General features: G+C 43.7%; 1 protein-coding gene across 2 annotated transcripts in view; it reads right to left on the bottom strand.

Annotated features, from left to right (window-relative positions):
• Nucleotides 1–13,786, bottom strand: part of CHAT (choline O-acetyltransferase) — a 48,118-nt gene that overhangs the window by 23,112 nt on the left and 11,220 nt on the right. The window lies entirely within an intron of this gene.

A 13,786-nucleotide genomic window follows, 5' to 3' on the forward strand; every position in this document is an offset into this window, starting at 1 on the left:
CAGAACCTCTGTCTTTTGGAGGGCTGCAGAAATCAGGTGCTGCTCCCCAACACCTCTACCTGCACGTGCGCGCATGCGCGCGTGCACACACACACACACACACAGAGCTCTGTCTTGGACACTTGCCTTCTCTGGTCTATCCCCCTGGGAGGGAGGTTGGCTCAAGTCAGATTCCTACTGTCCTGCCTCACAAGGTCTGCGGAGATGGAGCACTAGGCTCCTCTTCTGAGGCTTAGAGCTTTTCAACCACTGTCAATCTCATCTGAGGATTTTTCTTCCCCAGAAAAAGGGATTATATCTCCTTTTGGGATAGAACTCTGCCATCACGCATCCCATGTTCTTCTCTACGTGATGGTTTATGGAATAATCTTTATGTTCCCAGTTCCCAGAGGCTATGGAAATTTCCACAAAAATATTTCTTGCCCAGTGAAACCTGCCTCTTGCAAATCAGAACAGCTTTTACGTGAGTTACAAAAATCTCTCTCTCTCTTTTTTAAGATTTTTAGTTATTTATTTAACAGACAGAGATCACAAGTAGGCAGAGAGAGGTGGAAGCAGGCTCCCTGCTGAGCAGAAAGCCTGACCTGGGGCTCGATCCCTGGACCGTAGGATCATGACCTGAGCTGAAGGTAGAGGCTTTAACCCACTGAGCCACCAAGGTGCCCCACAAAAGTCTCTTTAAAGAGCTCAAGAGGGAGGGTCTTCTGCTTCCAGGAAAATCAAGTGGAATTTTCCCTATTCCTTCCACTAAAAGTCCTGGACATTATATTTAAACAAACATAAGAAGATTCTGAAATATGGAGAGAGAGGAGCTAGGGACCTCAGGACCCAAGGAACAACATGATGGTGAATTCCTGGTGTACTGGACTGAATTGTGTCCCCTCCACCCTGAAGTTCATATGTTGAAGCTTTAACCCTGGATATGACTATATTTAAAAATGAGGCATTTAAAGAGGTAATTAAGGTCAAATGAGGTCATAAGTGTGCGGTTCTAAACCAATATGACCATTACCCTTATAAGAAGAGGAAGAGACACCAGCAATGTGTGCACACAAAGAAAAGACCATTGGAGGATGCAGTAAGACAGCGGTTATCTGCAATCCACAGAGAAAGACCTCAGGAGAAACTAACTCTGCCAGCAGCTTGACCTTGGACTTCTAGCTACCAGAATGGTGAGAAATAAATTTCTGTTGGTTAAGCCACTCAGTCTGTGGGGTTTTGTTACAGTAGCCCTAAAAAATGAATACACTGGGTTTTCTGTTTTATGGAAAATTTCCCAGACTTGGAGCTCAAACAGCCAGTAACATAAAACACAAACCAACGTAAACAAACAAAAATAATCCAACAAAAGCCTGCTTTCTTTAGCCAAGGGACCAGGGAAGAGAAAGACTAGCAACACAGGAAACCTTTAGATAATGACCTTCCTCCATGCCAGCAAAGGTAGAGTGGGGAGCCTAGACTTCTACCATTACCCATCTGTAATGAAGCATCTCAACCTCTGATGGGTCAGAGGAGACATGCTCTCGGGGAGAAGCTGGAACATTCATCTCCATTGGATAGTAACCACCACCTCAATTCCTCCAGACGGCATCAGTAGAGAACATGTGGGGGGACCTTGAATTCCCACTCTCACTACCAGTAATAAGAAGCATCCTCCCCTGGGTTGTCAATATAGGCCTAATGAGAAACCTGGACTTCTACCTCCACCCAGCTACAATAAGGTAGCACCCACCCTGCTCCTGCTGGAGTGATGTCAGAAAGCCAGCTAGCACATAAATTTTAAATAACATCCAGAGTCTCATAACACATCCAGGTTTCAACAGAAAATCACTTATCACATCAAGAACCAGGGAAATCTCAACTTGAATGAAAAAAGACAGTAGATGCCCAACACTGATGTGACAGGAATGTTAGAATTATGTGACAAATATTTTAAAATTAATCATTATAAAACTGAAAAATCTGTGGGACAAAAGATCTAACAGTCATATCACTGGAGTCCCAGAAGGGTAGAAAAAAAGAGCAGAGCAGGAAAGTACTCAGAGAAATAATGACCCAAAACTTCCTAAATTTGGCAAAAGACATAAACCTAAAGATTCAAGATTCAGTTAATTCCACACAGGATAAATTAAAATAAACCCACATCAAGACATTATCATAGTCAAACTTCTGAAAACTAAAGACAAAGGAAAAAATCTTGAAAGCAGAGAGAAAGAAATGATGCCTTATCTCTAGAGGAAAAAAACAATTCAAATTATGATGTATTTCTCATCAGAAACCATGAAGGCTGACACAAGGGAGAGGAAAGAACTGTCAAGCCAAAATTTTATATCTGGCAAAAATATCCCTCAGGAAAGAAAGGGAAATCAAGACATTTTTAGATAAGGAAAAACTAAAAGAACTTATCCCCAGAAGACCTGCCCTAAAATAAAAGCTAGAGGAATTTCCCCCTTCAAAAAAGGAAGTTATATAAAGAAAGGAACATTGAAACATCAAGAAGGAAGAATAATAGAAAGAGTTAATATTTTAGTAAATAAATTTTCATTCTCTTCTTGAATTTTTTAAAAAGATTATTTATTTATTTGAGAGAGAGAGAGAGAGAGATCACAAGTAGGCAGAGAGGCAGGCAGAGGGGGAGGGGGAAGCAGGCTCCCTGATGAGCAGAGAGCCTGATACGGGACTCGATCCCAGAACCCTGAGATCATGACCTGAGCCGAAGGCAGAGGCTTAACCCACTGAGCCACACAGGTGCCCCTCTCTTTGAGTTTTTAAAAATTATGTTTCACTGTTGAAATAAAACTGTAACACTGCCTAATGTGGCACTAAATTTATATTAGTGGAAATAATTAAGACAAGTATATTATAAACATGGGAGAGTAAAGGGGTGTAAAGGGTGGTAAACTTTCTACATTTCACTAGAACTGGCAAAATTTCAATAACTATAGACAGTGATAAATTATATATATAAAGTAATACCTATGGAAACCACTACAGGAGCTAGTGAAGGGAGAGTAGACAAATCCACAATTATACTTGGGGACTTAAACACCCTTTTCTCGATAACTGATAGAACAATTAGACAGAAAGTCAGCAAGGACATAGAAAATCTCAACAATAGCATCAATCAATCTAATTGACATTTATAGAACATTCCATCCAACAACAGCAGAATGCACATTCTTTTCAAGTGCCCGTGGAATATATATGCTAAGGTATATTCTAGGCTATAAAACATCCTCAAATATATTGAAGAGAACTGAAATCATACAAAATGTATTTTCTAATGTATGAAATCAAAGTAAAAATAAAAAACAAGAAAAGTTCTAAACATTTGGAAACCAAACAATACTCTTCCAAATAATCCATGGGTAAAAAGAAGTCTTAAGGGAAATTAAGAAAAAAACATTGCAATGAGTGAAAATAAAAACACATCTTATCCAGATTTGTGAGTCACAGCTAGACCACTGTTGAGAAGGAAATGTATAGCACAAATGCTTATATAGTTAAGAAGAAAAGTTTTGAATGAATTCTATTAGCTCTTACCTGAAGAGCCTAGAAAAAGAGCAGCACAATAAACAAAAAGCAATCAAGAGTAAGGAAATAACAAGAATCAAAAACCAACAGAATTGAAAAAAAAAACCAACAAAAACAATAAAAAGAAATTTAGTTCCTTTAGAGGATCAATCAAATTTCTAGCAAGACTTACGAGAGAGAGAGAGGGAGAGATAGAACACTATCAGGGATGAAATTAGGGTTAGTACTACAGACCCTGCAGACATCAAAAGGATTATAAAGAAATACTATGAACAACTCTACAGACATAAATTTGACAATTTAGATGAAATGGAGTGATCTCTTGAGAACTATAAACTACTACAATGCACCATATATAAAAGAAATAATTTGGGGGTGCCTGGGTGGCTCAGTGGGTTAAGCCTCTGCCTTCACCTCAGGTCATGATCTCAAGGTGCTGGGGTCGAGTCCTGCATTGGGCTCTCGGCTCAGCAGGGAGCCTGCTTCCCCTCTCTCTGCCTGCCTCTCTGCCGACTTGTGATCTCTCTTTGTCAAATAAATAAAAACAAAAGGAAAAAAAAATAAGAAAGAATTTGGATAGCACTATAACTATTAAGAAAAGTGAATTTATAAGTTTTAAATTCCAGAAAAAGAAATTTCTGGGCCCAGAAGTTTTCACTGGAGAATTGTACCAAATATTTAAGGAAGAACTAAAACACATTAATACAATTTCTTTCAGATAACTTAAAAGGTTAAGAATACTTCCCAATTCATGTTATGAATCGAGTGTTATCCTTATACCAAAACAAGATGAAAACAGTACAAAGAAAAAGAAAAGCCACAACACCCAACCAGCTACAGGCCAATAATCCTCATGAATGTATGAATATAGATACAAAAATATTGAACAATATATAAGCAAAAAGAATTATATACAAAGTGGGGCTTATTACAGGAATGCAAGGCTGAAAATCAACCTGTATAATCCACCATATTAACAGGTTATAGAAAAATCATGATTATATCAAATGATGCAATAAAAATATTTGACAATACTCCTAAAATTCAATATCTATTCATGATAAAATCCCAAAAAAATAAAAATAGAGGGGTATTTCCTCAACTTCATAAAGAACATCTGCGAAAAGGCCTATAGTTAACATCATTTTAAAGGTGAAAGATCGCATACCTTTTCCCTAAGATTAAGAAAAAGAAAGGATATCCACTCGTAGTACTGTTATCCAACATAGTACCAGAAGTTCTGCCCAGTGCGATAAGGCAATAAAAGGGAATTAAAAGGGATACAGATCAGAAGGGAAAAAAATCCCTACTTTCACATGACATGATAGTTTGTATAGAAATTCTAAGGAATATACCAAAAAAACCCAAAAAACAAAAAACAAAAAAACCCAAACAAACCAAAACCCCACCCCAAACATCCTAGAATGAATTAATGAGTTCAGCAAGTTTGCAAGATACAAGATAAACATATGAAAATCAATTGTATTTCTGTACACCAGGGACAAGGACATGAACACCAAAATTAAAAATATAATACCACTTACAATGATGCAAAACACTGAAACACTTCAGCGTATGTAACAAAAATGTACAAAGCTTGTATGCTGAAACTACAGAACACCAATAAAAGAAATCAAAGAGGAACTAAGTAAACGGAGAGATATTGTGTTCAGGCATAGGAAGTCTCAACATGGTGCAGATGTCAATTCTCCCCAAACTGATACACGGGTTTAAGACTGCTGCCATCAAACTCCCAGCAAAACTTTTTGTAGGTATAGACAAGATTAGTCTAAAATTTATATGAAAGTTAGAATAGCTAAAATAATTTTGGAGAAGAATAAAGTTGAAGGAACCAATATATTCAATTTCAAGACTTAGAGCTACATTACCAAGAATATGTGGTATTGGCAGATAGAGGAGCACAGAGATCAATGGAGGAGAATAGAAAACCTCAAAATGGACTCAAATAAAAATTCCTAACTGATTTTGACAAAGGCATGAAAGTAATTCAGTGTAGAAAGGATGGCCTTTTCAGCAAACATTGCTGGACCAGTTGAACACCTATAGGCAAAATAAATAAATTAAATCAAAATTAAAATTAAAATTAAATAAAAAAAGAAAGCCTGACTATAAATCCTCACACCTTATAAACAATTTAATTAAAAAATAGATCATAAACTTAAATGTACCAATGTAATATCAACTTTTGGAAAAAATATAGGAGAAAATCTTTGGGATCTAGGGCAAGGCGAAGAATTCCTAGACTTGACATCAAATGCATGATTCATCAACGGAAAAACTGACAAATTGGACTTCATCAAAACTGAAAACATTTACTCAGTGAAACACCATGTTAAGAAGATGAAACTGTAAGTTACAGATTGGGAGGAAATTATAGAACCACATAGCCAAGAAAGGGCTAGTAAAGAATATATAAACAACTCTCAGAATTCACAGTAAAACAACAACAACAACAAACCCTAAAACCCAAACCCAAACAATCTAATTAGAAAATGAGCAAAAGACGGGAAATGACATTTCACCAAAGCGGATCTGAAGATAGAAAATTAGCATATGAAAAGATACTCAACATCATTAGTCACTAGAAAAATGTAAGTTAAAACTACAATAAGATATCACTACACACTGATGAAAAAGGCAAAATTAAGAAATAGTGACAACACCAAAAGCTGGCAAGGTTGCAGAGAGCCTGCATCTGATGGGAATATAAAGTGGTACAGCCAATCTGGAAAACATTTTAGCAGTTTCTTTAGAAACTAAACATGCAGATATCAATTCTACTCCTGGAATTTTTCCTAAAATGAAAACTTATGCTCACACAAATATATATATATATGTGTATATATATATATATATAATGTTTATAGTAGCTTTATTTGTAATAGCCAAAAAATAGGAACAACTTAGGTGTCCTTCAATGCATGAATGATATCACCCATACCAAGGAATAAAAAGGAATGAACTATTGACATATGGGACAATGTGGATTAATCTTCAGAGAATTATGTCAAGTGAAAAAAAAGAAAGCCAGGCTCAGAAGGTTATACACCATATGATTCCATTTATACAACATTCTTAAAGCAATAACATTACAGAAATGAAGACAGATTCCTGGTTGCCAGGGATTAAGGAGAGATGGAGTTGGAATGGACATGGGTGTGACTATGAAAGACAATAGGAGGGGTCCTTGGGAGGATGGGAATGATCTGTTTGTAGACTGCATCAATGTCAATATTGTGATGTTGTACTGGAGTTTTACAAGATGTTAGCACTAGGAGAAAAAGGATATGGGGGAGATCATTTCTTATAAGGGTGTGTGCATCTACAATTATCCCCAAATAAGTTTAACTTAATTAAAAAAAAAAAAAACCTTCAAGAACTAAGCATTGCTCCTTCTTCTGGGTTTGAAACACCCTGCCCACAAAGGCAGATTTAAAGAGCTAGCATACTTACAGAATTAGGGGAGGGGTGGTGAGTGGAGAAGGGCAGGAGATAAAAATGAAACAAAGCAAAGCAAAACAAACAAAAAAACCCCCACCTCCCACTCACTTTGAACCCCAAATATTATAAAATGGAAAGTGAGGGCCAGAGAGAGGACCGCGGGGGAGAAATGAAACAAAAGAGTGTGCACACTCGGAGTGTGTGGCATGTGGGAAGCCCAGGGGACGCAAAGGAGTGGCTCAGAGTTAATAAGGGTTAGGGTTCCAAGGCAAGGAGTCCAGGCCATTCAGTCTGAGGCCACGGGTCACTGTCACCGACGGAACAGATTCAACAGGTGCCCATGTGCAGTCTACCAGATTTTTCCAGAGAGGCTGGGAGCCTCAGACAAACCATCCCCACAGTGTTTCCCCAAATCTAATTAAGAGTTAATCCTTTAGAGAATAGCCTTGGTGCGCCAGGGACCAGACCACCTGCTTTGCAGCCCCTCTGCTCCCCCTTGGTCCTAGCCACTGGGCAAGGCGACCACCTCCATGTCCTAGCCTAGACGCCAGCTCCAGGGCCCAGCAAGGAGGGCCAGGGCAAGCCCAGGTCTCTTGCCACAGGCCACGTGCCTCTCCCTGTCTGAAGGCCCTCAAACACTGGAGTCTTCATGCTTCCACTGTGGGAGGCAGACAATGGCCCCAGAAATGCCTTCCATCCTCCCCAACCCCCACCCCAGAGGAAAGAAAACAGCATTCAGCCTCAGGAGCCCGGGAGGTATTTCTGGGCCAATTAAATCAGAGAGGCTGTTATTGCTAATGTGTAATTGGTTTTAAAATCAGCAGACTTGCCTATCTCTGGATGACAATATTTAAATAGCAAAATGCCCATCCCGAGCGGTTCTTGTAAACCATGACCAAGGCCTTCTCCAGACGCAGCCGCCTTCTGTCAGCTCCCTCCTTGAAGGCAGTGGCTCAGCTCTAATTGGCTGCTGGGGATAAATATTTACGGTGCTGTGTAAACACAAGCATCTGCCCAAAGTCAGCTCCCAGGATCTCCACGGAGGACCCAGGAAAGCCAGCAGGCTCCGGGTGGGGGATGGGGGGTGCCGGCTCTCTGAGCTGGCTATTCTTTTCCTACAAATTGACAAGCACTGTAGTCTTCCAGACTCAGGGCGGAATATCTAATTAAATTTGCAGACCAGGATAACAGTGTTGGTCCTCCTGGGTTCAGGAAGGCCACAGTTTCGAGGCTCTGCAGGGAGGGAGGTCCTGCGAAGTTACGGATTCCCTTCCTGAGCCTCAAATCCCGCCCTGCCTGCGAGCCCTGAGGATCTTGGGCTTGGGAGACAAAGATGCCCTCATTCCGTCACTGACTGCCTCCAAGGGTGAAGACTAACCTGCTGGAGACGGAGACGCCTGTTTTGTGGGGCTGAATCCCCACCTCACAGGCTATACTGAAGACTCAGAGCAACAAGGGACAGAAAGGTCCCCGGGTAAGGCCAGCATCACAGGAGACCTCCATGCACAGTAGCTGCTAATTTAATATCTGCTTAAGTTGGTTTCAACCTGGGCTGACCATGAAGGTACTTTTTTTTTTTTTTCAAAGATTTTATTTATTTATTTGACAGACAGAGATCACAAGTAGACAGAGAGGCAGGCAGAGAGAGAGAGAGGGAAGCAGGCTCCCTGCTGGACTTGATCCCAGGACCCTGAGATCATGACCTGAGCCGAAGGCAGCGGCTTAACCCACTGAGCCACCCAGGCGCCCCCCATGAAGGTGCTTTAAAAATACAGATTCCTGGGGCACCTGGTGGCTCAGCGGTTAAGTGTCTGCCTTTGGCTCAGGTCATGATCTCGGGGTCCTGGGATCAAGCCCCACATCAGGCTCCCTGCTTGGTAGGAAGCCTTATTCTCCCTCTTCCATTCCCCCTGCTTGTGTTCCCTCTCTCACTGTGTCTCTCTCTGTCAAATAAATAAAATCTTTAAAAAAAATACAGATTTCTTGGCCTCATCCCTATCCTGCTGGAAAATCCCTGGGTCCCCAGAATCTTTATTTTAGGGGTTCTCCATATGACCCTGATTTGTTAGCCAGCCCCAGTCACAGCCAGCTCAACCCACCTGGGCTTAGTTAGCCTCATGTTCTACTTGACACAGGAAGCCTCCTAAGCTATGACAAGCACAGGGGATAAGATCCCCCAATTCCCTCAGGACTCCTGTTGGAGATACTCCTTTGGTTTTATCCTGTCTACTCTTGTCCTGAAAATTCTGTTTATTCCAGGTCTCCCCAACAAGACCACAGGCTTCTGGGGGGGCAGTGATGCTCCTGCCAGATCTCTTAGCCCTTGGACCTCCAAGATCCTATTCTGTGTTGGCTGTGGATGATTAGGCTGCAGATAGAAACGATGATACACTCACCTGTCCTGCACCACATTCTCAGAGAGCTCTGTGTGAGCAGTGCTGGGGCCACAGGGGGTGGGGGGAGCACTGGGTGAAGGGGGGAGCCTGGGTTTTACGGCAGACAGCTAGTCCACTGTCCTGTGAGCTCCACCCTCCCAATGTCACGGCACAGGGTCAGGTTGGGGAGCCGGTGGGCTGACGAAGGGAGCTGTTTTGGTTGGGGAGCAGAGTGCAGGATCAGGGATGGTCTCTCTAGGGAGAATGCGTGGATAAAATCAATTGCCCCACTGGTTCTCAGTGGACCCTATGAGAATTCAGATTTTGTCTGAGCTCAGATGTCTCGGTCCAGACCTCCAACAGGTTAACAGGAGCTCAACTTGGTCGAGAAAGCTCCTGCCAGACGACACCTACCTGGGCCAGTCAAACCCTAGCCCAGCCCCCACAACCACACCTGGAACCAGGAGAGTGCCCTCCCAGAGGCTGAGGATTTGGGAGTATTGTTTGCAATGATGACCACCATCCCTGGGTCTTTGGCTGGCACTCCCATGCCCTGCTGCTCTAGTGTCCCCTGCGTGGACTCACCCCTCACCCCCCGCAGCCTTTCCCCCTTCTCGAACACTTCATGATGTCTGAGTAGTGATGGTGGGTCCCCTTGCACTGCTAATCTCTTCTGAGAGTGTTCTGTTCAACTGCTTCACTGGGCGGGGGGGGGGGCGGGCACCCCCTGAGGGACACACTTGAGGGACACACTTCCTGTGACCTCTCCAGGAGACTATTTTCCTTCACACTCATGCACCCTGGGGTCCAGTGGGGTCGGTGGTATTCTTCTCCCTGTCCCTGCGCCTGTGCGGCTCCTCTCTGCTTTTCCTTTGAAGCCACAGCTCTTAGACTTCCACCTTCCCATCCCCCTCGTCGCTGCCCCCATGTTGCTGCATTCCCCTGATGTCCTCACAACTCCCCATCATGCAAGTCTGGGCACCCGGTTCACCTTCTTCCTCCCCATCACCACTCCAGCCCTCATTCCTGCAGTCTGTGTGGAGGACCCAGCCCACGCGCACCCTCCTCTCTCAGGCCCTCGGTCTCCCCTTTTCAGATTCCAACAGTATAACCAGTCCCTTGCCATACATTCACCTTCTCTCCCTTGGTTATGTTTTCCAACCAAGGCTGAACCTGGTGGCCCACCTTCTCTTTGCCTGAAACTGAGGCAACAAATTGTAAAACAAAGCTAATTAATTTCTCCTAAAATGTATGACCCCCAAGCCCTTAAATATGAGCTCAACAGAGTCCATAAATCTCATCAAGTTTTCCAAGAGGCTATTTCTTGTGTTCTCTTTTGTCTTCAGAATGCTACTAGTGCCTCTCTCTGCTCATGGCCATTGCTCTTAGCCTCTGATCTGAGACCAGAAGCCATCAGTCATGAACCTCCTCACATTCCCACCACCACGACCGCATGCCCAGGTTTCAGTTTTCCCCATTCCAACCAAAGGCCTCTTATTCTTTGGCTTGCATTTCCTTTTGCCTTTGCAAGAATCCCATGCCTCCATTCATCTCCTCTGTCTTCATTAATAATTTCTCCTATTGGAGTACTTCCATAGACTTGTCTGCATACAATCACACACTTGCCTCTCTGACTCAAGACACTCCCCTTGACTCCCATCCTCTCCCAGCAACTGCCTCATTTTCCTGCTCTTTTAATACCAAAATACCTGAAAAGAGTCATCCACGCTTAACTGATCCTACTCATTGACAGTCTCATCAACAATTTCTTCCTGCTGTAGGATCACACCCATTAGCATACAATCATTCATCCTTCCTACTCCTGTGTCTGGTCTTGGTGAAAGTCACTGATAACTTAGTGTTGCCAAGCTCTGAGTCTCCTCTCTGTCCAGCTCTTCCTTGAGCTCTGAGCAGCATTCCAAGTGGCTGGTCGCTTCCTCTTTCACTTTGGATCTTCATGACTCATCTCCTGGTTTGCTCCTGACTTCATAGGCTGCTCTTTCTCAATCTGCTTTGCATCTTTCCCTACCTGACCTCCAAGGGCCCATTCCGCTGTTTCTAGATGATCTCACCCAGGTCCATGACTTTAAATATCACTTATGTGCTGATGGCTCTCAAATTTATGTCTCCGTACTGACCTCTCTCTTGAGCTCCAGACACATAGATCTAATTTGACATCTCTACTTAGATGACTCAAGGCATCTCAAACCTGACATACTTAGAAAGGACTTCATTCTGTAGTCACTTCACCAACCTGGTTCCCGTCACAGGGAAATCACCATTTAGGATGCTCGAATCAAAAATCTAGGAATCTGGGGCACCTGGGTGGCTCAGTGGGTTAAGCCTCTGCCTTCAGCTCAGGTCATGATCTCAGGGTCCTGGGATCGACTCCCACATCAGGCTCTCTGCTCGGCAGGGAGACTGCTTCCTCCTCTCTCTCTCTCTCTCTGCTTGCCTCTCTGCCTACCTGTGATCTCTCTCTGTCAAATAAATAAAATCTTTAAAAAAAAATCTAGGAATCTCTCTCATTTTTCTATTCCTCCTTGTCACTTCTCTTTTGCAATGTATCCGGACCCCACTCATGTCTTTCATTTTTACTCTCCAGCCTCATCCAAGTTGCTACCATCTTTTGCATCTATAGTGAAATCCTTTCCTAAATGGTTTCTTCTCTGTAGGCTGGGGCTGCTCTGGGGAGGAGGGCTCTGTGGAGGGTTGGTTTCCTGCTGTGCCGATGACACAGTCAGTGCCAACCACAATAATCAGATCTCTGAAGAGAAAGCGTGTGGGCCCCTCCTCTCTGTCACGCTGCCCTCAGAAACAGCACTTCCATTCAGAAAGCCAGATCAAGTGCCATTAACAAATTAATTCCGATTAGCACAGCCCAAGCACTTAAACCTCAAGGCAATCCCGGTCAGTCCTACAGGGAGGTAGCTTGGTCTGCTAATAAAGTGGAAACTGTATTGGAAGCGGAGGGGATTGTCTGATGCCTGTCTCTGTCCCTGGAGGGGAGAGGAGTGGGATTTGATTACACCATGGTCTCCTGAGGGAATTAACTCACTTTCCAACGAGAAGTTATTAATTCTCCAACTTGGCGGTTAGGTCTGTGAGGATGGGTTCGGCTTTCACACCCTCCTGTGGCCCGTGCAGCCCCCAGTTTAGGACTGAGCATTCTGCAGGTGCCCCAGGGTTGAATGAAAAATCATTAACTGGTAGGGAGGCAACAGGTATGGGGCCTGCTATCATTCGTAACCCTCTGTTCTTTTATTTAACAGATATAACTGGGGCCCCACTGTGTTTGGCACAGCAGATTTAAAAGTTAATCCAAACAGATAAGGCTCCTATTCTCCTCAGAGACTAGGGAAGGGAGGCAGGTAATCAGCATGCATAAACAAATGAGAAGCTGACTTCAGAGAGTGACAAGGGCAATTAGTATAAGACAGCAGGACAAGGTGACAGAGTGTGTTGAGTGAGGGGATGTCCTAGGGGGCCTGAGGCAGTGACACCTGAGCTGAGTCCCACCTCTTCCAACAAAGCCTTTCACAGGCCTCCCAAGTGGAAAGGCCCCCTCCTCTCGCTGAAGTCCTAGACCACTTTTTTTGGGACCTGCTCTCTATTGCTTTACGTGGGTGGCTGCTGCATCACTGTGTACTTGAATCTGTGCCCCCCAGATGCCTTCCCTTCCCCTGTCCTGTGGGCTGCTCAGGGGCAGGGGCTTCCTCCTCTCTGCCTCTGCCTCCTAACTTTCCAAGCCTCACCCAGATCCTCAGCTGACAGATACTCGGGGGAGTCGGAATGGACACCTGGCCGAACGAGAGCCCGAGATGCATATGGAGTTCCACAGAAGACTTCCCTCTTATCCTGGACTCTCTAATTAGGCAAGGAGGGAAAGTACTGCATCCAATACCTGGGAATAGGACTGGCTTTGGATTTGAAAATGAGTTTCCAGAAGGATGACTTAAAATTTTTAAGACTATTACTAGCTTTCTTTTTATTTTATTTTATTTTATTTATTTGACAGACAGAGATCACAAGTAGGCAGAGAGGCAGGCAGAGAGAGAGAGAGGAGGAAGCAGGCTCCCTGCTGAGCAGAGAGCCGATGCGGGGCTCGATGAGGGGCTCAATCCCAGGACCCTGGGATCATGACCTGAGCTGAAGGCAGAGGCTTTAACCCACTGAGCCACCCAGGTGCCCCTATTATCAGCTTTCTTATGGGAATGCTTAGAAACCTTCCCAAGAGCAGCAACCAGCCAGAAGGATAGGTCAGCCTGAAGATGAAAAGTTCCAGGACCGAGGCAGTGAACCACCCTCCCAGAGCTGGGCTCTATCCTATATCTCCATGTGACAGCTCTGGCAGTGACTCAGACCCTTAAAATGGGTACCATCCCTGCCACCAGTAAATCACAACTGCTTAATTG

The sequence above is a fragment of the Lontra canadensis genome, unplaced genomic scaffold, assembly GCF_010015895.1.
Source record: "Lontra canadensis isolate GAN:19392208 unplaced genomic scaffold, GSC_riverotter_1.0 scaffold3, whole genome shotgun sequence".
In the NCBI taxonomy this organism is placed as follows: domain Eukaryota; kingdom Metazoa; phylum Chordata; class Mammalia; order Carnivora; family Mustelidae; genus Lontra; species Lontra canadensis.